We start from the raw sequence: 22959 nt of genomic DNA, 5'->3' as shown, positions 1-22959 counted from the left end.
ACACAGCATGATCCACGTCACGGCATGTAAACTGGACTGGGATTTGACCGCAGCCTACGCAGAGCGGCTGGCTAGGCCCATCCTACGCCCTTTTTGGTTCTCTCTCTCTCTCTCTCTCTCTCTCTCTCTCTCTCTCTCTCTCTCTCTCTCTCTCACACACACACGCACACACACACACACACACACACACACACACACACACATACACACACACAGCAGGGAGGCCTGGTTCGGGCTGGGTTTGGGTTTTGGCTCGGGTTGGATCGTCACTCTGCAGCGAACCAGCTCTGTTCACCTTCCACTTTTTCTTTCTTTCTTTCTTTCTTTCTTTCTTTCTTTCTTTCCACAGTAACGTGGCAGTAAATTCAAGGCGGCTGAACTCTGACCTCCGATCATTACACTGTAAGCCGCACTGCAAGAAACCATTTAGTCACTAAAATCTTGTTTTTCTTCAAGATAAAAAAAAAAAAAAAATCTGCCGGTAGGATGAGATAATCCCACAGTTTCACTTGTTGTCACTTGCTGAAATAAATTGATTAGTGATCATCTCATCCCACTGGCGGATTTTTTTTTAACCTCGTTTGAAAAAAAAAAAAAACAAGATTTTAACATAGAAAGTTAAAACTTAATGACCTTTTTAATGTGCAGATTTTTTGTGCTTCATAACAATATAAACTAAAAATCAATTAACAACAGCTTGATACTGTTTATCCTCATTTATTTATAATAAATATTGACATGTTAGAGGGTAAAGTATCTCTCCGTTTCTTTCTTTCTTTTTTTTTCATCCACCTTTCGCCTATATTTTACCCCTCGGCCTTTGAACGCCTTTCTGGAGGTTTTGGAGGATCTGTTCAAAGTGTTTTTTTTTTTTTTTTTCAGGGGAGAAAAGATGGAAAAGCGGGAGAACAGAAATAAAAGGAGGGCAGAAGATGGAAAGATGTCATCAGAGAAGGAGAGAAGAAGAAGACGAAGCGACCATGGATGGTTGAAAGTTAATATTTGGCCTGGACTTTGACCAAGGTGAGACGGTGACCGCGAGCGCTGTGTGTGTGTGTGTGTGTGTGTGTGTGTGTGTGTGTGTGTGTGTGTGTGTGTGTGCACGTGTGCCTGGAAGAGGCGGTGTGGAGGTCAAAGAAAGCGGTTGTGGTCATTTTTCTTTCGTCTTTTCTGAAGAAATGAGGGAAGAAGTGATTAAAAAGACATGCAGGGCTGCGGTTCGCTTACCTGATTCTTTCTTTCTTTCTTTCTTTCTTTCTTTCTTTTTCTTTCTTTCTTTTCCATTTCCTCTGCCATCCATCATTCATCCATTAAATTTTGCAGATATAATAAGATATAATTGGCCTTTACATTCTCTTTCTCTCTTCCTCTTGCTCTCTCTCTCTCTCTCTCTCTCTCTCACACACACACACACACGCACACACACACACTCCTGGGAACCTCAGCAAGCAGTGTGTGACCCTTGCTCGCCCTCTGCCCTCCTCTCTCACAGTTCACCTCTTCATTAGCTCCTTCGTCCGCACACACCTTGCCGTGTGTGTGTGTGTGTGTGTGTGTGTGTGTGTTTACCATGAGAAAGCGCTATCCCGGGTCGCTGGCCACTTCGTGAACCCAGTTTTAAGTTTGCGATTTACAGCGTGAGAACTCTTTACACTCACACACTCACACACACACACACACACACACACACACACACACACACGCTAACAGACAGGCCACATGTTGCAGTTCATGTTCTTCTATTGTAAAGTGTGTTATTGCTTTGACTTCTGTTTCTCTGTTTTACACACACCAGACTCCAGTTTGCCACTTCACACACGTCACACTCGTGTTAACCTGAACGGGGCAGCAGAAGCCTGACGGTTACACAAGTTCATTTTTAATTTACTAATCTAACATTTGACACTTTTTCAGTAAGATCTCAGTACCTTTTATCATGTTTTGCGATAAAATGAGCAACTCTTTGCTGACAAAAAAAACGACTCCATCGGTTTGTACAGCCGCTTATTATGACCAAGTTAAGTGAGTTAAGCGACCCCTAGTGGTCCTGTGAATAATGACACTGTGTTGTAGAATTAAAGGAGCGACAAACTCCACGTAAGGACGAGTTCATAAACACTTTTCCCAACCTTAACCATTATGACAAACCTTTCTTTAAACGTAATAACCTTTTCCTAACTTTAGCCAAATACAGGGTGACCCAAAAAAACAGGAATTTCTGAAGTGCGTATTGGCAGACATGAGCAAGTGGCAGCACAATTTTTAAAAAATGAATATTCCATCATTGTTTCTTAAATGGCATGTTTTCAGGTTTCAATTACTATGAATAAAATATTTTTCTTCCATCACTCTTGGTTTTATTAGATTGTTAAAAAGTTCCTGTTTTTTTTGGGTCACCCTGTATTTTTAGTGATTAGCTGGCCTGGGAGGAGAGGCAAATATAGAAGAAAAAGACAAAAAAAAATGCCAAAGATGTGTTGAAGATAAATTTGTATTTGTTCAAAATAATCACGTTTTTTTGCTGCTGTGTTTCTGTTAAGCCTGATATTACCTTTGCAACAGCCACTTTATGTCACTGATAAATCACAAGAAATGTTAGATGTGATGGCTCGGACCTTTTTACTAGTGAGGAGCTTCGAGGACCTCCTAAAATTTTATAATAATAATAATAATAAAACTTTATTTGTATAGCACATTTCATACAAGAATTGCAGCTCAAAGTGCTTCACAATAAAAAGAAGAACATTTGAAAACACATTAAATAAAACATTAAAAAGAATAAAACACAGCACAGGGTGGAATTAAAAAGAAAAGGCTAAAAATTGAAATAAAATTTGACATAAAACAAAAGATGCAAATAAAACAATAAAAGACAACATTGTGGAATAAAATAGGAGCTAGTTAAAGGCTAGAGTGAAAAGGTGGGTCTTTAATCTTCTTTTAAAGACGTCTAGTGAGCTGGCTTCCCTGATGTCTAAAGGTAGTGTGTTCCAAAGCTTAGGGGCATAAGTAATAAAGGCGGCATCCCCAATTTTCTTTCAAAAATTTCAAAAATTTTAGTCAAAAAGCCCTGGTGTAAATGTGCAGGGTTGCCATGTTTTGGCTCAGAGCGCTGAAAAACTGACACCACAGTTATCTTCATGGGACGATAACCGTCTTCAGAGCGACGTCAGAGTTCAGCGGGAGCCTTGGTGTCTTGCTCAGTGGCACTTAAGCATAGTGGCGACAAAAAGGAGAAAGAACTGCATCTTAGCTCGGGCAAATGCACTTTTAAATGACAGAATGTGAAAATTAGACTTTAGACTTAAGAAAAAAAAAACAAATAAATGACTGTATATTGTATATAGGAATGTCATATATTCTTTCTATTTTATCTTTATTTTTATTTTATTTTATTTCATTTTATTTTATTTTTTATTATTATTATCATTATTATTATTATTATTATTATTATTATTATTTTTTATTTTTATTTTTACTTGCACAGTGCTGGAGTTGTTGCAATTACATTTCACTGCTGCTGTACCTGTACATTCATGCATGTGACAAATAAATCTTGAATCTGAATCTTGAATCTGTGTAAAGTCCAGTCAAAACAAGATAAAGGACAACAAATATATTTATTTCTTGTGTTGCAGCAATTTCATTTCTCTCCTTTGTTCTCGGTTCAACTTCGGTGTCTGTGGACTGATTGCTTTGTGTGATGTAGCTGCTTTCGACCAATAGAAGCTCAGTTCATGATAATAATTCCAATAATTCCTGCTGCCTTTTCTTGATTGAACATTCATTGATGATAAAAATCAACAGATGGAAGCTGTGTCGTTGGCTACCCTCTACAATGGGCAGATCATAATAAAATGTAACTTTGAACATCATTTTAATGCGCCACCATATTCAGTCACGGCCTGTTTTCACTCAAGCGCAGACAATTTGTTGGCCAGAAATAGGTCTGACCACCTCATAGAGGTGTGGTCGCCCACGAAATGAGGAAAACATTTTATTCCTGGCAAGCAGCGTGTTGGCGGCGCACAACAGAACAACACACAGAAAAATCGGTCAGCTGATTTGCTCGGGTGGTCGCTGGTTTTGCCACTGGAAAATGTTTTCTGAAGATCAGAGAGGAATTTTGTTATTTTTGCTGGTGAAGAGGAGGATGGCTGTCGTGGCCAGGAGGTGGTTGTGTTATATGAACATTATCTGGACGGGCATCGCGAAAACAAAGCTTTCCCTCAGGATGAGTTAATGTTGGAGAACCACAGCCAACTGGTGTCAACCACACCCATGTATTTCTGTGCTGGTGGTCGGCTCAGTGATTTCGCTGGTCAGACCTCACCAAGCATGAACTCTTCACCAGGAGGGAGAAGCCACTTTTGCTTCGGCTGTGGTAGCAAATGTTTTATTCACCCTTTTGCCCGTGCACGGCGGAGCAAATCGAGTCGAATTTTGTTTTTCCGTCACATGTGATTGCACCTTAAAAATGCAGCTTGGAACAACCCGGCTCTGATTGATTTGTCTCCCTCTTGTGGCGGGAAATTAAATGCAGCAAACAAACAAAATTTCAGAAAGTCATCGAATAGTTTCTTGATGGATGATGGGCTTAGTCATCATTGGATTGGATGTAACAAACCTTTACTTGCATGTAAATGTACTGTGTTGTAGCTTTAAGCTGTAAACTGTATTGTCTTTAGTGTATATATTTAGTGTATTTAGTCTCTATTGTATATACTTCTTAATTTTTATTTTATTTTATGTTTTTTTACTGATGATGCTGCTGTAACGTGGGAATTTCCCAGTTTGGGATCAATAAAGTATATCTATCTATCTATCTATCTATCTATCTATCTAAATCCATCACACCTGCTTTCTTTTGGTCTGAACTTTCCCTCATAGTGGGAAAGCTCACTTTGTTGCGTGTTTGAATTTGGGCCATTTAGGTTCACGTTGTCAAATTACAAGTGAACCAGGGCTTATAAATAAAAGTCACCCAGACTCACAAGCAGCTTGTTTTACTGGAAAGAGTTTTGGTAACCTGTCACGCTGCCAGGTTAGAGATTTTGGTGGCAGGGGGAGTCAAAACAAATCTAATTCCACTGCTTGAAATTCAATTTGGTGTACTTCTCAGTGACTGATAGCTGACCTGACGATGCTGAGCGCCGCACCCATTTGGTACTGGGAGCGCTTTAAATCTGCTGCTGTAACAGTTGTGGTGGAATAGGCCCCGGTGCAGAGCTGGAGTGGAGGTATAAATCACCTCATCCAGGAGGCCCATCTCCTCCAGAGGGCCCACCGCTGCTCGTCCGCAGGCCTCACCTCCACCAGGAGGCTGCTGCAGGATCTGGAGGTCGACTAGAACAGTCTATTACCGCTACTAACCACAAGATTAAATCAAACAGAACGCTGCTGGCAGAGCGCACACACACTCACACACACATGCACAGAAGAAACCAAGCACACATACACACTTTTGCAATGCACAGATACACACAAAGACAGAGGAGAAACCACACACATACACACACACACACATAGAGCAATGCATACACATACAACATTTTGTGCACACACAAGCTTGCATGCACGTACAGCAAGCACACACATACACACATGTACACACACACACACTGTCTCCCTGACCCCGAGGCTGTCCCAGTCATGTGGTTGTGGGAATGTCGCTGGGATTTGTGTTGCAGTGACTGCAATAACAGGGATCAAATGGGAACATGTGGACAGAATTCCAATCCCGAGGCACAGCACAGCGGTGCTTGTTTAAGCCTGTTTTGATGTCATTGGTTTTTCATAAAAATTACTTTTATGGCGTTTTTGTTTCACTGGAGAGCGCGCGGAGCAAAGACAGAGAGGCACAAGAGGAGCGACAAAAGGTCCTAATGCAGATCTCAGACCACAAATACAAACACATGACGTCGTCTCTTGCTCACTGAGCTGCCAGGGCGACTCCAAAATATCCATGAGAATGTGGCACTTCAAAGAACAGAGGGCTTATGATGGCTAAGTTAAGAAAATCATCAATAATTAGGTTTTCTTTCATGCCAGCAGCCGTTCCCAGAAAGCGCTTGACATGCAGCAATGTACATGAGGCGGAGACGTTTGAGTGAAAAAGGTAAAAATCAAATCAAAGTATTTTTGACAGATGGTTGTACGACCAACAGTGTGATACGGTTGCATGGACAAAACCAGCGAGTCCTGCAAGAGCAGCAGCAGCAAACAGGGTAAAAAAAAAAAATTCTACCACAAAAACATGCCAAAACCATTTTTCTAAATGCCAAATGCTCCATATATTGTGGATTTTTGCTGCATTACTGTGCTGTCAGAGCACTTCTTACCCTGGTACTATTTTGTTTGTTAAACAACATGAGTATTACTGCACACTGGAATCTGCAGGTGGCTTATGCGGTGACATGATATGCAAACAAAAAGAGTGCAGACATAATTTGGACTTGTTCATTTGAGTCTTCAGCTATACTCTTTATTATTTTTTTTCCCCGCTGGCAGGTGGGGATCAAATTCACGTTCCCCAGAGGATGAACCCTGTCAGCTTCTGTGACCTTTTGCACAAGATATCATGAAACCTAATGAGCAGATTTCCATTCTATATTTTGTGATTGCATACATAGATTGATATAGATCTTGTTGCACTTTATTGATCCCAAATTGGGGAATTCTTCTGTTACAGCAGCAGATTGTCCAGACATTGCACAGGAACAATAGTAGGCTGCACAAAATATCGCTATCAACATTAGAAGAGAGAAATAAATATCTTTAGGAAATAAGCACAACAAAGTAAATGAAGTCACTCAATACAAAGAATACACGAAAAAACTTTGCATACCCTCTGTAGAATATCTCTTAACTATATATCATATATCATGCTCCCCAAAGGAAGATTCTTCTTGATTATGGTGACCCTATCACCTTTCCTGTAGCGCCACCCTCAGGCCAAACATTTGACTTGTACGAAACATACAGTATCTCTAAATTTGATGACTGATTATTACACTCAGCAATTTGTGAGTGTAATCATGCTCCCCAGAGAGTGAACCCTCTCAGTTTTGGTGTCATTATCACCCACCCTCTAGCATTGTTTATTGTTTATTGTTGTTACGGATCCCCTTTAGTCTTCAGTATGATGAAGACTATTCTTCCTGGGGTCCACATAAAGACAAATATACAAAATAGACCTAAGTTAATCATTATCAGACACATATACTTATCTACACACATCCAACATACATACATACATACATACTAACATTCACACATACACATACATATTATACATACCTCTACACATATACACAATACATTGTACCAGCTTTACATATATAACAGCATGTCTATAATAAATCAGAAAGATCTTTATTGCCACGTTTTCACGAACAAGGAATTTGACTTGGGGTTAAGGTGCGTCACATAAATAAATAACACACAATAAAATATCTGGAAAAATAAATAAAGTCCAAGTCAAGTCACATTATTACAATCTTACCTTCAGAATCCGGTCTTAATAAAGAGAAAATATAAGATATTAGTAACTGTCAAATGATATTATTGGCCAATTTAGTCAATCTGTTTAAAAAATATGACTTTGTAATTACTGATATATTGACTAACAGGGTAATAGGCTATTAGCTAATTTACAAGCACTTACTTGGCAGAATGGCTCTTCAAATGACGGGCAAAGTTTGACGTTGTAGCGTGGCTGTCCCAAATCTTTGTTGAGCAGGTCTTGCATTCGGCAGTTCGCCATTTCCCTTCACATGACTGATTGACAGGGTCGTCATCCAATCATTACACCACCATTCCCAGCGTGCACTCGTATACCGGGTAATATTCCAGGCTAGAGATATCTATTTTATATTTTATATTCAAACTGAAAACATGAAATGAACAACAATCAAGTCATTCAAGTCATCGTGTCTCAAGTCGAGTCAAGTCCCGAGTCTTAAACTCCCAAGTCCAAGTCGAGTCTCAAGTTTTTTATTTTTTGTCAAGTCAAGTCACAAGTCATTAAAACAGTGACTTGAGTCGACTCGAGTCCAAGTCACGATGACTCAAGTCCCCATCTCTGTATATTACACATTATGTAAATCTACATATATACATCCATACATCCATTTTCATATAAACCTATTCATAGGAACTCTATAATCAGTCGAGGCGAGGAGTTATATGTGACCAATCCTAATTTTTTCATCATCACTCTTAGGTTAAAATGTCAGAGTCGATATCTCACCATCCACAGGGCATGACTGCCGTGAAATTCGGAAAGCACATTCATGCTCCACAGAGGATGAACCCTGTCAGCTTCGGTGCCCCGTAGCGCCACCATCAGGCTGAAACCTGGCCAGGTGTTTTAACACGAAATAAGAGGCAATACTTAACAAATGTGATGCTTTTATCGATCTCCATGTGGAAGATCTCTGTTTTCTCGTTCGAGGTCGGGAGGGACGGTTTATTTCATTTCCAGCACACATGGGCTGTCAATCTAAAACACAAGGCCAGTTTTTTCCGAATTCCTCCACGACGGTGATAGGTTTCTTTCTCCGGCGTGACGTGTGTCATCACCTCCTCTGATCTGCTCTCGGGCGCTTTCATGTCACTCAGCAGCAGTTTTTCACTCTTTTTGAAGTCGAGTGCTTTTGTGAATCGGTGCCTTAGGAATAACTTGTGGTTTTTGTTCTGTGGTTTGTTGCTGGTTTTCTTTCTTGTATGTGACACAGCTTGTTGACTCCGCTGGAGGTGTGTGTGTGTGTATGTCTGTGTATGTGTGTGTGTAGTTGTCATGCAGAGGGCAGCGCACAAAACAGTTGTGGCCATGAAATCTTTTATGTATGAACTTGTAGGATAGAGCTGGCATTTCCTATATTTGTACACACACACACACATGCACACACACACACACACACACAGTGCTCGCTGTACTTTTGCCCCTGTCTTTTTTAAATTTCCTGCACTTTGTGTTTGTGATGGCTGGCTGCTTGTTTGGCTTGGTGGGGAGAGCAGGGGACGCAGGGCAGGTTTTCATAAAGGACTTCACTTAAACAATCCTTCAGGCGGGGTTCTAGCGCTCAAGTCCGCTCGCTCGTGAGTCTTTTTTTTTTTTTTTTTTTTTTTTATGGTCTCTGACTCGTCTCTGACCTGTGTTGACCCGGTCGTGCCTCAGTGGCAGCCACTGCAGGGTAACCATTCATTTTCTCCTCCATGTTCATTTTTATGTTGCACAAAGTGGACTCATTTCTTTAAAAGATTACCACTGACCCTATTTACATGGCTGCCGTTTAGAACTGACATCACACTCTGGAAACTCTTTCCTGAAGACATTTATATGTAAAACCGATGTTACTCCAATGCTCTAATGATAGGTTCAGTGTTTTTCAACCCAGGTTTTATTAAAATACTGATTCCCATCATTTATAATTTAGTGAGGAGAAACTCTGCACACTGGAGCAGCTTCTCGCAGGCCTTCAAGACGGTCCAACGGGGCACACAAACGATTATAAACGTCCTTTTTTGAAAAGTATTTATTCACAACAAGTTTGATTAACTTCTGCTCATTACTGTGTTTGGAATTTTATTTTTTTGTTTTCCAAGAACCACAGCACATCCCAAATATTTGTAATGTTTTGCAGAGCCGCAAAAAGAGAGCAGCTCAAGGGTGAACGTTGGGAGAGCTGCACTGTGTAATTTTTTTCATATTGAATTTTTCTCTCGTGTATCTGCAGCAGACCTACTTTCTGTTGCAGAGAATATGAGCTCAGCGAAACCTATCACTGGAAAATTGCAAGCTTGGATTGCTGATGTTTTGCTGCGTGTAATTTGTAATTTCCAGCAAGTAAATAGAAACAAGTAAATGTGCCTTGATGGGGAATACCAAAACGGTGTGCACAAGTATTTGCTTACATAGTTCAAAAATATGTTTCTGCTGATTCACTTTCCCTCTGATGTCACTTGAACTTGAATCAAAGAAACTGGTGCTCTGGAACGATCATTTTCAACTTGTTATTATGAGTTTGATGATTGTTCAGGGTCCTTTTTTTGAAAATCAGAGCTTGATTTGAAGGATTCAAGGAACTTTATTGTCATACCAGCTCACATTTACATGTTAGTGGTACGAAATTAGTACTCAGGTCCCGGTATAAGCCTGAATAAATAAATAAAGCAAGGTAAAAAAAAGTGTAAATATAGTGTAAATATAGTGTAAATATAAAAATAAGATATATAAGTATAAAGTATAAACAGTATATATGAATATAAACACTATGTATAAGTATAAACAGTATGTACCACTATAAACAGTATATATGAATAAATATAAACAGCCTATATGAATATAAAAAGTATATATATATATATATATTGAAGGCAGTGTACTTGTACTTTCTCCATCTGTTACATGAGTTGAAGACGTATAAACACACACATAAACACAAGAAGCCATTTTCAGGCGGCAATGTGAACATGAGTCTGAGCACAAATGATACCAAATGATACTGTCGCTGCTGTTTTGCACATCGTAATGCTGAGCAGTTTTTCTTGCACAATTTTATTCAGCCGTATTCTACATTTGGTTCACTCAAAGTCTTTATTTAAGCCTCGAAAATCACTGACGTTTCCCTCGTTTACGGTGACGTTGACTTACGGAGAGAAACACGTGAAGTTAAACAATTTAAAAGAGGACGCCTGCACACGGAGGCGACGTGAAGTTTGCGATCATGCTCTTGAATTCTGAGAGTCGATCTTGAGGATGTGTTGGAGGTAAATCCTTGCGTTTGGTGCACAAAATTTAACCCTATAAAGCCATTTGTATCATATATGATACACATTTTTAATTCCGTTTTTCATTTTCAGTTTAATCAACACTTGACCAAAATACTGTTGTATACCTTTGAACACTTCCCCTGTTCACCCTGGACCATACCATTGGCACTTCAAGTACATATCATATATCATACACCAGAAAGGTCGTGTAATAACATTTTTTTTATTATTATTTTGTTATAGGACTAAATAAAGGGTTCAGTTTCAAAAAATTGGAATTTTCTGCCAATTCTTTCACAGTTCAGGCTTTATAGGGTTAAAGGCAGATTTTCCAACTTCAGAATGAACCGGACAGTTAATACAGCAAGTCTGGCCTTTGCTATAGAAGGTGGTGAATGCCTAAAAAGGGATTTATGGTTGAAAATATACAAGCGATTAGCACGCAGAGGACCGAGCAACTTTATTTTATAATAAATGCAATAGTAAGAATCATAGGAGTGAATGAATCGATGAATGAGCAATGAGTTCGGGGCTTTAAGAGTGAAAGCAACAGCATCTCTGTACATTGTATGCAAGACGGAAAGAAAAAAATGCCTTATATATATATATACATTTATATCTACATATATATTTGGCTGTTTCGACTGTTGGTTTTGTATGCTTACATAACCCCCGTTTGCTCTTTTCATATTTACATTCTGCTCCTCTCTGATGTATCCTACTTCTTCTACGTGCTGCTGCGGCGGCCCAGTTTCACCGCTGGCACCGTTTAGGCTTTAATCCGCTGCAATCTCAATGTAATCTAATAAAAATGTGACCTTTTTAAAATCAGATCTGAAAAATGTCCCATCGCGCGGCGCTGGCGGATGAGCCTGCGTGTTCCCCAGCTGTCCCCGACCTCAAACAGGAAAACCAAAATAATCTGCTGCTCTTTCTCCTCGCTCGCCCCTTCCCTTCATCTCTCTCTCACTCTCTCTCACTCTCTCGTTCTCTTTCATGTTTTTCATTTACTCATTTGCTCTCTCTGTTTTCTCCTCCCTTTTTCTGTTTCCTGCCCCCCCCTCCTCCTCTCTCTCTCTCTCTCTCTCTCTCTCCATCATTCCTTCTCTCACTCTCTTCTCCTCTCTTTCTCTCTCTGTTCTGTTCTTCATTGCTGTGTAATTATAGTGGAAAATAAACATCACTTGGACAGGCCACATCAGTCAGGATCGATACACACACACACACACACACATATATACACACATTCTCACACACACACATTCACATACATACATGCACAGGAACACACGCATGCATACACACTTGCAAAGACTACACACACACACTTAAACATACAAACACACATAGGCGAGGGTGCATATAGCAAAGTGCACAGACATAGAGGCAGAAACACACCTAACAGACATCTAGATGAACACACACACACTCACACACACTCATACACACACACACACAGATCTTGCGGAGTGTTTAAAGCGGTTCAAAGTGGCCCACTAACACCAGCTAGCCGCGCCTTTCTGCGACAGAAATCATATAAAACCTGTTTATTTTCCCCTCTCCGGCCTTTGATGGCCAACTGGATCCATATGGCACCTCCATGCCTCCGTAAATACGAGGACGCCGCGCACGGGGGTCACAAGTTCGAATCCCCGCTTCAGCTTGTTTACGAGCGGCGTCCTCGTCCTCGTCTTCGTCCTCCACCCGTTCAGATCGCCGGGGGTCACTGCAGTTCAAATCCCGAGTGTGACTTTTTTTACGAGCAGCAGCTTCGCACGCGTCTCTTTGTGCCGCGTTGGATTTAATTTTCTTTTTTTTCTTTTTCCCCACATATTTTTCGTCGTTAACAACCCCGCTCCGCCATAAGCCAGTGTTTTGTTTTTGTTTTTTTTTTTTCGACATCATAATGAAATCAGATTGTGTTTATCGGTCTCTTCTCTTCTATACGTGAGTCATAATCTGCTCCTCGACGATGAATCTGTATATTTGAGGTTTTGAGGATTCGTTTGTGCTTTTCCGACCGTCTCCACCGCAGGTTGTGTTAACCAGAGCCACATTTCAGTCCTATGGATCCGCTGCCACACGCTGAATACATGCCTCAATTGTAAATTGAAATTTGTTTTTGATTTTCTTGGCCCAAAAAAAAAAAAAAAAAAAAAAAAAAAAACAGTCTGCCTTTGAAAACCTTTTTTTGCACCGACGTCGATTTGTTTTTCGCCGTTTTGGCCCCGACAACACAACGACATCAAACCTGATTCAGTTTGATTAAAGAGACGTTTCCGTGTCAGCTGCAGGTTGCCGGTTCTAATCCCAACATCAGAACGTGCACTGTGTGTGTGTGTGTGTGTGTGTGTGTGTGTGTGAGCCACTTCCCCCTGTGTTGTGAAGGTGAAGATGTAAGTTTTATTGTTTTCTGTTTTATCCTGTTTCACATTAAATGGCATGTGGAAAGCCGACATGTTATGTGCAAATGGTACGCAATGACCATTCTATTCTATTCTATTCTATTCTATTCTATTCTATCCCGTTCTATTCTATTCTATCCTGTTCTATTCTATCCTGTTCTATTCTATTCTATCCTGTTCTATTCTATTCTATTCTATCCTGTTCTATTCCATTCTATTCTATTCTATTCCTGTCCGTTATGTTCTCTTCTCTTGTGTTCTTGCTATTCTTTTCTTTTCTGTTCTGTTCTATTCTCCTCTGTTCTGTTCTGTTCTATTCTATTGTTTTTGTTGTTGTTGTGTTGTGCTCTATTCTATTCTTTTGTGTTCTACTCTATTTTACTCTGCTTTGCTTCACTGTGTTCTGCTGTGTTCCATTTGGTTCTGTTCAATTCAGTTCTACTCTGCCTTATTCTGTTCTATTCAATTCAATTCTGTTCTATCTATCCCTGCTCCGTCGTATTCTGTTCTATTCTGTTTTGCTCTGTTTTATTCTACTCTGATTTATTCTGTTCTGTGCTACAGTCATCCGTTCTGTTCGTCTCTCTTCTGTTGTATTCAGCTCAATACTGTACTGTTCTATTAAGTTCAGTTCTACTCTGCCATTCTGTTCTGTTTTGTTCTACTCTGTTCTGTTCTGTTCTGTTCTGTGCTGTTTGGTTCTATTTGCCTCCAGCTGTACGAGCTCCGTGGTCGTGTCGGTCGACACTGACATGTAAATTATTATAAATAAATGTAATAGAAAGCAGACACCAGTATGATACCTCAGCGGTGCCAGTACTACTGTGTACTGCCAGTGTACACACACACACACACACACACACACACACACACACACAGAGCCTCATATGACAGCGGTAATTGTCTCCCCTCCGTCTTCTGCTCTCTGTAAAGTTTTTGCTTTTCAAGTTGCGGTGAAAAATCACTCCGGTCGCTTTGGTGTTTCTTCTTCTTCTCTCCTTCTTCTTCTTCTTCTTCAGTTCTTTTCTTCTTCTTCTTCTTGCTTGTTCTCAGTCGGTGACACCCACACAATGTAAATGTTACAGGATCTCTCCCTTCATCTCTCTCTCTCTCTCTGTCTCTCTCCATCGGCCACATCCATCCATCCTACTCAAGCTTTTGTTCCGCCGTGAACAGAAACAACAAACGAGAGGAGAGAGAGAGAGAGAGAGAGAGAGAGAGAGAGAGAGAGAGAGAGAGAGACTGTGTGCAGATTTACAACACCAATAATCAAAAGGACGTACATTTTTCTGCACATGCACATAAAATAATAAATGCCCTGAATGCAGCAGCTTAATGGGCAGGTGTATTTTACCCACTTTAATCACTCGTTTGTGCATCACCGTGACAACAGCAACGGTTTTTATTCACTGTCGAGCAACATTAATGTGCATTTTTTAAAATTTTCAAATCAAACAAAGTGCCTTATGACAACACAAAGGGCACCAGCTGCACCAAAACAGCATGTCTGGTTATTAAATGTGTAATAATGAACAATTAAGTGCTGATATCATCATCAGGACTCACCGCTTTTCAGCACAAAGAGGACTCGTGTGTGTTGATATTGTTTGGATGTATTATTTTCATAGACATTTCTTGTTTTGTGGTGTGTTTTGTTAATATGTGCACATGTATGTTGTGTCGTTAAAGCTCCTTACTGGTCACATTAAAGGAAAAACCTGAAAAGACGCGCTTTAAAAAGAATTAAGAGCCAGGTGGTGTTTTGAGATTTGGCACCGACAGAGTTGTGTGAGCTTGATTTGAATGTAAATGGCTGAAAATGAATTGAAATGAGTTTTAATTGAAAGAGAGAGAGAAAGAGAGAGAGATGAAATGTTGAATAAAGGGAAAAAGAGGTAAAGAATAGGAGATAATGATTTTTTTTCCTCATTATCTCCGTCAAGTCGGTGAAATCTGCGGCAAATCTCTGTCTTACATCTTCATCTTTCTCTTTCTACTGTATGTCGAACTCTCTCTCCCTCCTCTCTTCATCCTCCGGCATCCCTTTCTCTCCCTCCTTCTTTCTTTCTCTCTCTCTCTCCCTCTCTCTTTCTTTAGCCCGAGCTCCCTTTTTCCACTTCTCTCTGTCTCCCTCTGGTTTTGGGTTTCTGAAGATGAGTCAAACATCATTCCACTAGTAGCCAAGACAGACATGGTTGGCCTGGAGAACACAATCATTTTGATTAACTCCTCTCTCTCTCTCTCTCTCTCTCTCTCTCTCTCTCTCTCTCTTGTTCTCTCTCTCTCGTTCTCTCTCTCTCGCTCTCTTTATCCCTAACTCCCTCCCTCTGTCCTCTTTCTCTCCTCAATGATGTGATAAACATCCACAGATGTGGATGGCACCAGCACACACACACACACACACACACACACACACACACACACACACAAAGGACAAGTAGCAGCCTGTTAGTGTGTTGTGAAGCTTCATAATTGGGCCATTTATCTTCATGTTAATGTAACATGGTGGAGTCCATCTAACCTTCACTGGGAGACAATTGGTTACATATGTGAGCCTGGAGCATCCTCACACACACACACACACACACACACACACATTGGAAAGTCGACACACAAACATGCAATCGTGCATCTGGAAGTGTGCATGTACACACACACACACACACACACACACACACACACACATTTTGATTCACAGGAATCCCGAGTGCGCTCTCACACAAACACAGCACATATGATCCGCTCTCTCTCTCTCTCTCTCTCTCTCTCTCTCTCACACACACACACACACACACACACACACACACACGTTGGCATGCTGTTTGGTGTCTGTTGGGATGGTCAGATATTCATTGCACACCATTTCATCACTCTCTCCTCACTTTCTCTCTCCATCTGACTGTCTGTCTGTCCCTTGGATGATCTCTTTCTCTCTTCTCTCTCTCTTCTTCTCTCTCTCTCTCTCCCTCTCTCTCTCTCTTTCTGATACGACTTCAATTCAAAGTGCATCCATGCTTCGACGAGCCGGAGGGATTTACAAGTAGTCATAACAAAATTCCCCTGACAAGGCAAACAGACAAACTTCATTTCGATCTTCTTTGCGGGTCAAAGGTTGTGGCGAGGGGTTCGCTTTTTGTTGCAAAACAAATTCGCCCATAAATGCTGTTTTTTTTTTTTTTTTTTAGTGAAACACGGCCGACTGCTGTGAGAGCAGGAGAGGGCTGATGGGTGTCTCTGACGGCCATGTTGGAGGCCGGGTCCCCTCAACATTACGCCCAATGTTGGGGAAGTTACTTTTGAATTGTAACAGGTTCACGATTACTAGTTACATTGTTAAAAAATGTAATAAGTAACTATTGTAATTACTAGGGTTGGGTATCGGTTGGGTTTTATCCGATACCGGTGCCTACACGGTATTTTTTAAAGGGTTCCGGTGCTTAAACGGTTCTCAAACCGGTACTTAAAAAAAAAAAAAAAAACGAAAATGCACACACTTTGTCAAAAAACAATACCCTTTTATTTCCAGGGCCAAACTGAACACAATATTAACTTAAATCTTTAAACAATATAAATACAAGTAACATATGGTAATGATAAACTCAGTGTACTGATGGAAGTATTGGACATAGCACACGTTGTCACACATGGATGGAATGGAAGCGGTGTTTGCTCGCCTACTTGATATGCAAGATTTGCGGTTGACATTAAATTACTAGAAATGCCCGAAGAGGAAAGGCTGCTGTCATCATCATGGGCTGGGACTCTCTTCCATTTGTCCGGGGAGGCCGACACACTGGCTGCTGCTGTAGAAGTGCTCGGCCTTGCGTCACGTAGATTATCAAACGCGGTGCATTGTTCGGCTTTTAAATAAACTCCATGTGTTGCCAGATGTTTCATTAAATTCGACGTGTTACTTCCCTCGCATGACGTTGCTTTAAGGCGTCTGTTGCATGTGGCAACAGATGCATCCTCCTTAGACGTGAAATGAAATGAAATCAACAAGTGTCCAGAGTAGCGGCACTGACGTCACGTTCAACAACCGCAAGTTGACGCTGGGACACCAATGGGGCTGCACCGAAATGAGGCACCGAAATTTTTGCTCTTATTCGGTCTCGTTACTACCATTTATGTCGGAACCGGTGCCCTATTGGCGCCGCGTTTCGGTACCCAACCCTTGTAATTACTTCATCAAACTAATGTAGTTTAGTGCATTGGATTACTTTTCTAACAAATGTTTTAAACCGGACAATAAAGCTGAAAAGTCCTAAAAACATCAGTTTAAACTTCACAAAAGAACTCAAGAACTGTTTTGTTGAAACTCTTAATTTGCCTATTAGCGTGTTAGCATGTTAGCAGGGGAGTAATGTAGCCCAGGCCGTCAGTCAGTAGGGGCTAGATGGATATTTCCAGAGATTACCAACCTCTGACGTCATTGTGTTGGCGCTGCAGGCTAACGGGGGGGGGGGAACACGGTGAGGGAGGTTATAAAAGCTGCTTTAGCTTCGATGCGCTATGCTATGTGGTGCTGCTAGCTACAACAGGGCTAGCAAAAACCCAGGAGAAACTGTAAATTATCTGTTAAATTCTATAATCTGAGTGAAATACAAACATATTGACTAGAAGTACACATCAGATTATGCGTTCAAAAGTTAACAAATACATTGTTTTTAAGCAGTTTCCATGAAAGAAGAAGGCCGCCATGTTTGATGTTGTCAAGTTAAATGAAGTTCTGAAATTATATCTGAATTTCCAACCTGTAATCTCCAAGTTTGACGCCGTTAATTCATTTTTAACAGTTTTGAGCTTGTGTTTTTCTGACCAGCCAGTAGCCTGCTGGCTAGTTAGCTCGCTAGCAGCAGGCTACATTCAGATTAACTTAGCATTTCTTGTCAAGCTACAACTCTGGAGTGCCTGGACGTCAAAACTACAGCCAAAGAGAATTAGTTTGACCTAAATTTGATTTGCCTTTCTACATTTGCTTAATACACAAGCTAACATTTACAATATAAACTTTAGCATTAACAACAGCTGTATGTTAACGCTGCATTGATGAATTAGCTTTAAAAAACAAGTGTGTTGAGTTAGTTGTCGCCTACTGAACTGAGTTGAACCTAAATCTGACATTGATTTTTGGTGTGTGATTTGTAAACTTTCTTATATATCCAATAGAAATTAGCATATAACAGTGGCGAATGCTGCATGTTAACATTGCGATGCTAAATTAGCGTGCTAGTTGGTTAAATACTAACGTTTGTTTCGTTAGCTCCCTGTTGCTAGCCGGGTAAATGTCAGGTAGTGCTTGGATTTTGGAAAACTGAATCTGGATTTAATATCTACACTTTCACTCTTAATTTCTCAACCTTTCTCCTCCCAACACATCCTGTTTTCCCCTTTTCCATCCATCCATCATACCTGTTTTCATTCTTCTTCTTCCCTTACGCCTCCCTTTGATATCAGAGCTTCACTTTGATTTATTTTTTTAAAATATTTTTTTATAAAGAATCCCTTCTCTAAACCCAGTCGTGAATTCTTTCCCCAGTCGATCAAACTGGGTCAAAGAGACAATTCTTCATGTATTTTTCTTCACTCCTCATACCCAAACTCCATTTTTCAAACCACCTTCTCCTCCTTTTTCTGGGTCCAGCTATGTTTCCATATAGTTTAGGATTTAAAAAAAAAAAAAGATGATGAAATGAGGTTGTACGTTAACGTGAAGGTCTCTTAGCGCGTGTGTGTGTGTGTGTGTGAGCCGATAGTATTTTAATATCAGGTTGCCGTGTCGTTCGTCTTGCATCCCGCGTGTCTTACATTTGGCACGAAGCCGAGCGAGAACACACACGCTTCATGTCAAATCAAGTCAAACTGATAGTCTGGTGTTATTAATAAGGACTTTTCACCAAAGATTAGAGGATTTTACATGACACAAAGGACAGAAAAGCACATTAAAAGTCAGAAGTAATAAAGCAACACCGGTGAAATCCATCATGTAATCAAGTAAGCAGTTAATACTGCACATAAACTGATACGTAAGTGCATATTTTTTATCTTAAACTGGTTATATTCTTTATTTATGTTTGTGTTTTGTTTAGTTTTCCTTTATGCTGCATTGTATTAGGCTGCATTTGCTGCAACAATTCAATTCCCTATGATTTGTCTTAAATAATGACTGAAGTTATTAAGTTTAAGAGGTGAAAATGTGATATGAGCTAACGGCAAATTGTTTCTCAGTTGTTGCGCCTCAGAAAAAAAAAAAAAACGCCCTTGAATTTTTTTGGATGTCCTCCTCCTGATCCTTTTTTCTGTCTTATAGTTTGTTTCCTTCATCATTTCATCTCCTTTTTCCCCATCCGTCTCTTCCCTCACTCCCTTTCAGCCATTTCTGCCATTTTTTTCCTCGTCGATTTCTCATGTCGTCCTTGATTGTTCATTGTTTCTTGGACTCTGAGCTCCTCGTGACCCTGGACCTGCGGGGAAATGTTATTTAGTATTTTCCTGGTCTTGAGAAGTTTGGAAACTTTGAGGAAGAATGGAAAATACTGTTTTACTGATATATGACTTAACATTTTCTTGGGTTGCGGGCCCCTATCAGCTCCCTTTTTATGAAATTTGTTGCTATGAGGAATAATATTTATTATACACACGGAGAGAGAAATGACAGCAAGCTGGGGCAAGATGACTATCAGCGTTGTGGTTTTGAGGGGGATAAAACAAAAGGCGAGGAGGTTTTTGAAAACTGATGGACGCCAGTGAAAGTTTCCTGGAGGGGAAAAAACAAAACAAAACAAAACAAAACAAAAAAAACTGGCACAAAGGAGGCGACGCATTTTTTTGTTTTTGTTACGTTCCATTTGCGTGGCGTAAACAAGCAGAAGAAGAACTGAGCTGGACAGACGAGGAAAAGAGAAACTCCATCATCTAGGAAATCCAGGTCCCGCCCACACGGTTTGATTGACGGGTGATCTCCGGGAAGATCAGGGGCAGAAACACCACGGCGATGAGCGCTTAGCAACGAAGATGAAGACTAAATAAATTTCTTTTTAAAAAAGCTCATACAGACAAATACGACCGTACATCTGGCGGCTTTTATCCAGAGGACATGATCACACCACAAGGCTATACATTTTTGGTTTGGGTGGCCCCAGTGGGAATCGGGACCGCACGACTATTTATCTGCAAGGAAAACACTGGAGGAGTCTCTCTTTCTCTCTTTTTCTCTCTCCCTTTGTCCCATAAAATGGTGTTTTTCTTACTAATTTCATTAATGAATGCAAATATAACACAGATCGCTCTCTATCCCCTCCCTTTGTCTTCCTTTCCCCTCCCACACTTTTATCTCCATCTTTGTCACATCTGTCCCTCCTTCCCTATTTTCTCTCTCTCCATCTTTTTTTGCACTCGTCCTCCTTCACTCACTCTCTCTCTCTCTCTCTCTCTCTCTCTCTCTCTGTCCCCCTCAGTGGGATGACATCAGAAGTCTGAGGTCTGTCATCTGTCAGTGACTGAGGAACATCTCCAGTTTGAGCACACACACACACACACACACTCACACATACATCCAGTGTATGTAAATGAGGTATGTGAGTACTTGGAATATATAGCCTTAACTCAGCCGATCGGACTCAGCTACTGTTTAACTACTCCTTCACTTTCCTATTGTACACACACTCACACTCATACACACACACACATACACACACACACACACACGTATATGTCTCTCACAGTGTTTCACTTGGTCTATGTCCAACTGGCAGTCTCCTTCCCCGCCCAAGGCAATGGGAACCAGGTTCACGGGGAGAGACCATCTGTGTGTATGTGTGTGTGTGTGTGTGTGTGTATGTGTGTCAACGGCCTTGTAGTTAGACACAGCTGTCTGACAACTGGTTCCATTCTGCAAACAGCATAAAGGGGCTTCTGTGTGCAAGCCATTCTATGAACACACACACACACACACACACTCTTATCATGCTGTGCAGGCAGAGCAGGCAGGTAGCTGCAGTGGACGCCGGGGTCCTGACCTCACCGGTTACTGTGGAAACGTGGGGAATGCCATCAAGGAAACACCAAGGATGTGGAGGTATTTAGAACTGAACTCAAGACCAGAGATGGGTGTGTGTGTGTGTGTGTGTGTGTGTGTGTGTGTACTCTGCCCTTTTGCCCTGTCAGCCTGTGCTGTGTTACTTCAATTCGAGTCCCAGGTCGTCGGTGTTTGAGTCTGATTCCAAGACACTGAGGTCATGCATGGAGGTGTGCAAAGCAGTGATGTCATTTTGAATTATCAAGGTCATGTCCAAATCACCAAGGTCATGTCCGGATCACCGAGGTCATGTCCGAATCACTGAGGTCATGTCCGAATCACCGAGATCTTGTCCGAATCACCGAGATCATGTCCGAATCACCGAGGTCATGTCCGGATCACCGAGGTCATGTCCGAATCCCTGAGGTCATGTCCGGATCACCGAGATCATGTCCGAATCGCCGAGATCATGTCCGAATCGCTGAGGTCATGTCCGAATCGCTGAGATCATGTCCAAATCCCTGAGGTCATGTCCGAATCACCGAGGTCATGTCCAGATAACCGAGGTCATGTCCGAATCACCGAGGTCATGTCCAGATAACCGAGGTCATGTCCAGATAACCGAGGTCATGTCCGAATCACCGAGGTCATGTCCAGATAACCGAGGTCATGTCCAGATTACCGAGGTTATGTCCAGATAACCGAGGTCATGTCCAGATTACCGAGGTCATGTCCGCATCACTGAGGTCATGTGTGAGTGACTGAGGTGATTTTCAAGTCACAGGGGTCATAACCGACTCACACAGACAATATCCAAGTCATTGAGATAATGCCCAACTCGCTGAAGTCATGTCTGATTCACCAAGGTCATGCCCAAGTCACCAAGGTCATGCCAAAGACAACAAGCCCAAGTCACTGAGGTTGTACGTGATTCACAGAAGTACATCTGAGTCACTGAGGTCATGCCGTAATCGCCAAGGTCATGTCCGCAATGCTGAGGTTGCTTCTGACTCACTGAGGTCTTCGCTAAGATCGTACCTGAGTCACAAAGGTCACGTCCGAGTCACCGAAGTCATATCCAAGTCAAGTCCTCAGTGCTGGACATTGCATCCAAGTAACCATTCTAGAAACCTCTTTTCTTCGTTTGGCCTTTCACACTTTTCACACTAGGTAATGTAAAATCCATGTTAAGGAAAGCTCCCCCCAAAAAAAGCCTGAAGCTGTCTTCCTCTACTGACACCAGAACTTTTTACCACCTGTTGTTTGTCTGCGTGTTGACTTTCCAGCAAGATGAGCATATTCAAATCTAAAGCAACACGAAAAAGATGCGTAGCCAACGTCTAAGGACATTGACCCTGAGGTCAAGTCTTATTCAAGTCAGAAATCATCAACATTGGACCTCGAATTGGACTTGTGTCTGAATCAAGGACTCAAACACTGCAGCATTTATACTAAAAGTGATTCTGAATGTGATTGATTCAAGTGTGGAGGTACAAAACAAAATCTAACTCTGACGTTTGAACTCTGCTTACTTACAAACTTTGCAATCTTGAACAATATTGGTAATTTTTTTCTCCTCAGCTACTCTTACCTTCTTCTCTCCCCTGTTCCTGACAGAAGTCCATTGATTGGCCCAGAGAATGAGATGGCTAAGTTTAGGTATTCGGTATTGACGGTAGAAATGGTTAAGTTCATACATGAGATTCGAGTCGGTCAATCTTAGTCAGAGGAATGGTGTGGTTACGGTTAGACGTAGAATAT

At 41.1% G+C, this 22959-nt stretch overlaps 1 long non-coding RNA gene across 1 annotated transcript in view; it reads left to right on the top strand.

Moving 5' to 3' along the window:
* The first annotated feature begins 888 nt into the window (after positions 1-888).
* Positions 889-22959, top strand: part of LOC115376794 (uncharacterized) — a 39529-nt gene continuing 17458 nt past the window's right edge. The window contains exon 1 of the long non-coding RNA XR_003929858.1: positions 889-1023. This is a non-coding gene — a long non-coding RNA (uncharacterized LOC115376794). The remainder of the gene's footprint in view (positions 1024-22959) is intronic.

The sequence above is a fragment of the Myripristis murdjan genome, chromosome 18 (assembly GCF_902150065.1).
Source record: "Myripristis murdjan chromosome 18, fMyrMur1.1, whole genome shotgun sequence".
In the NCBI taxonomy this organism is placed as follows: Eukaryota; Metazoa; Chordata; class Actinopteri; order Holocentriformes; family Holocentridae; genus Myripristis; species Myripristis murdjan.
This window is presented reverse-complemented; position numbering and strand designations above follow the sequence as displayed.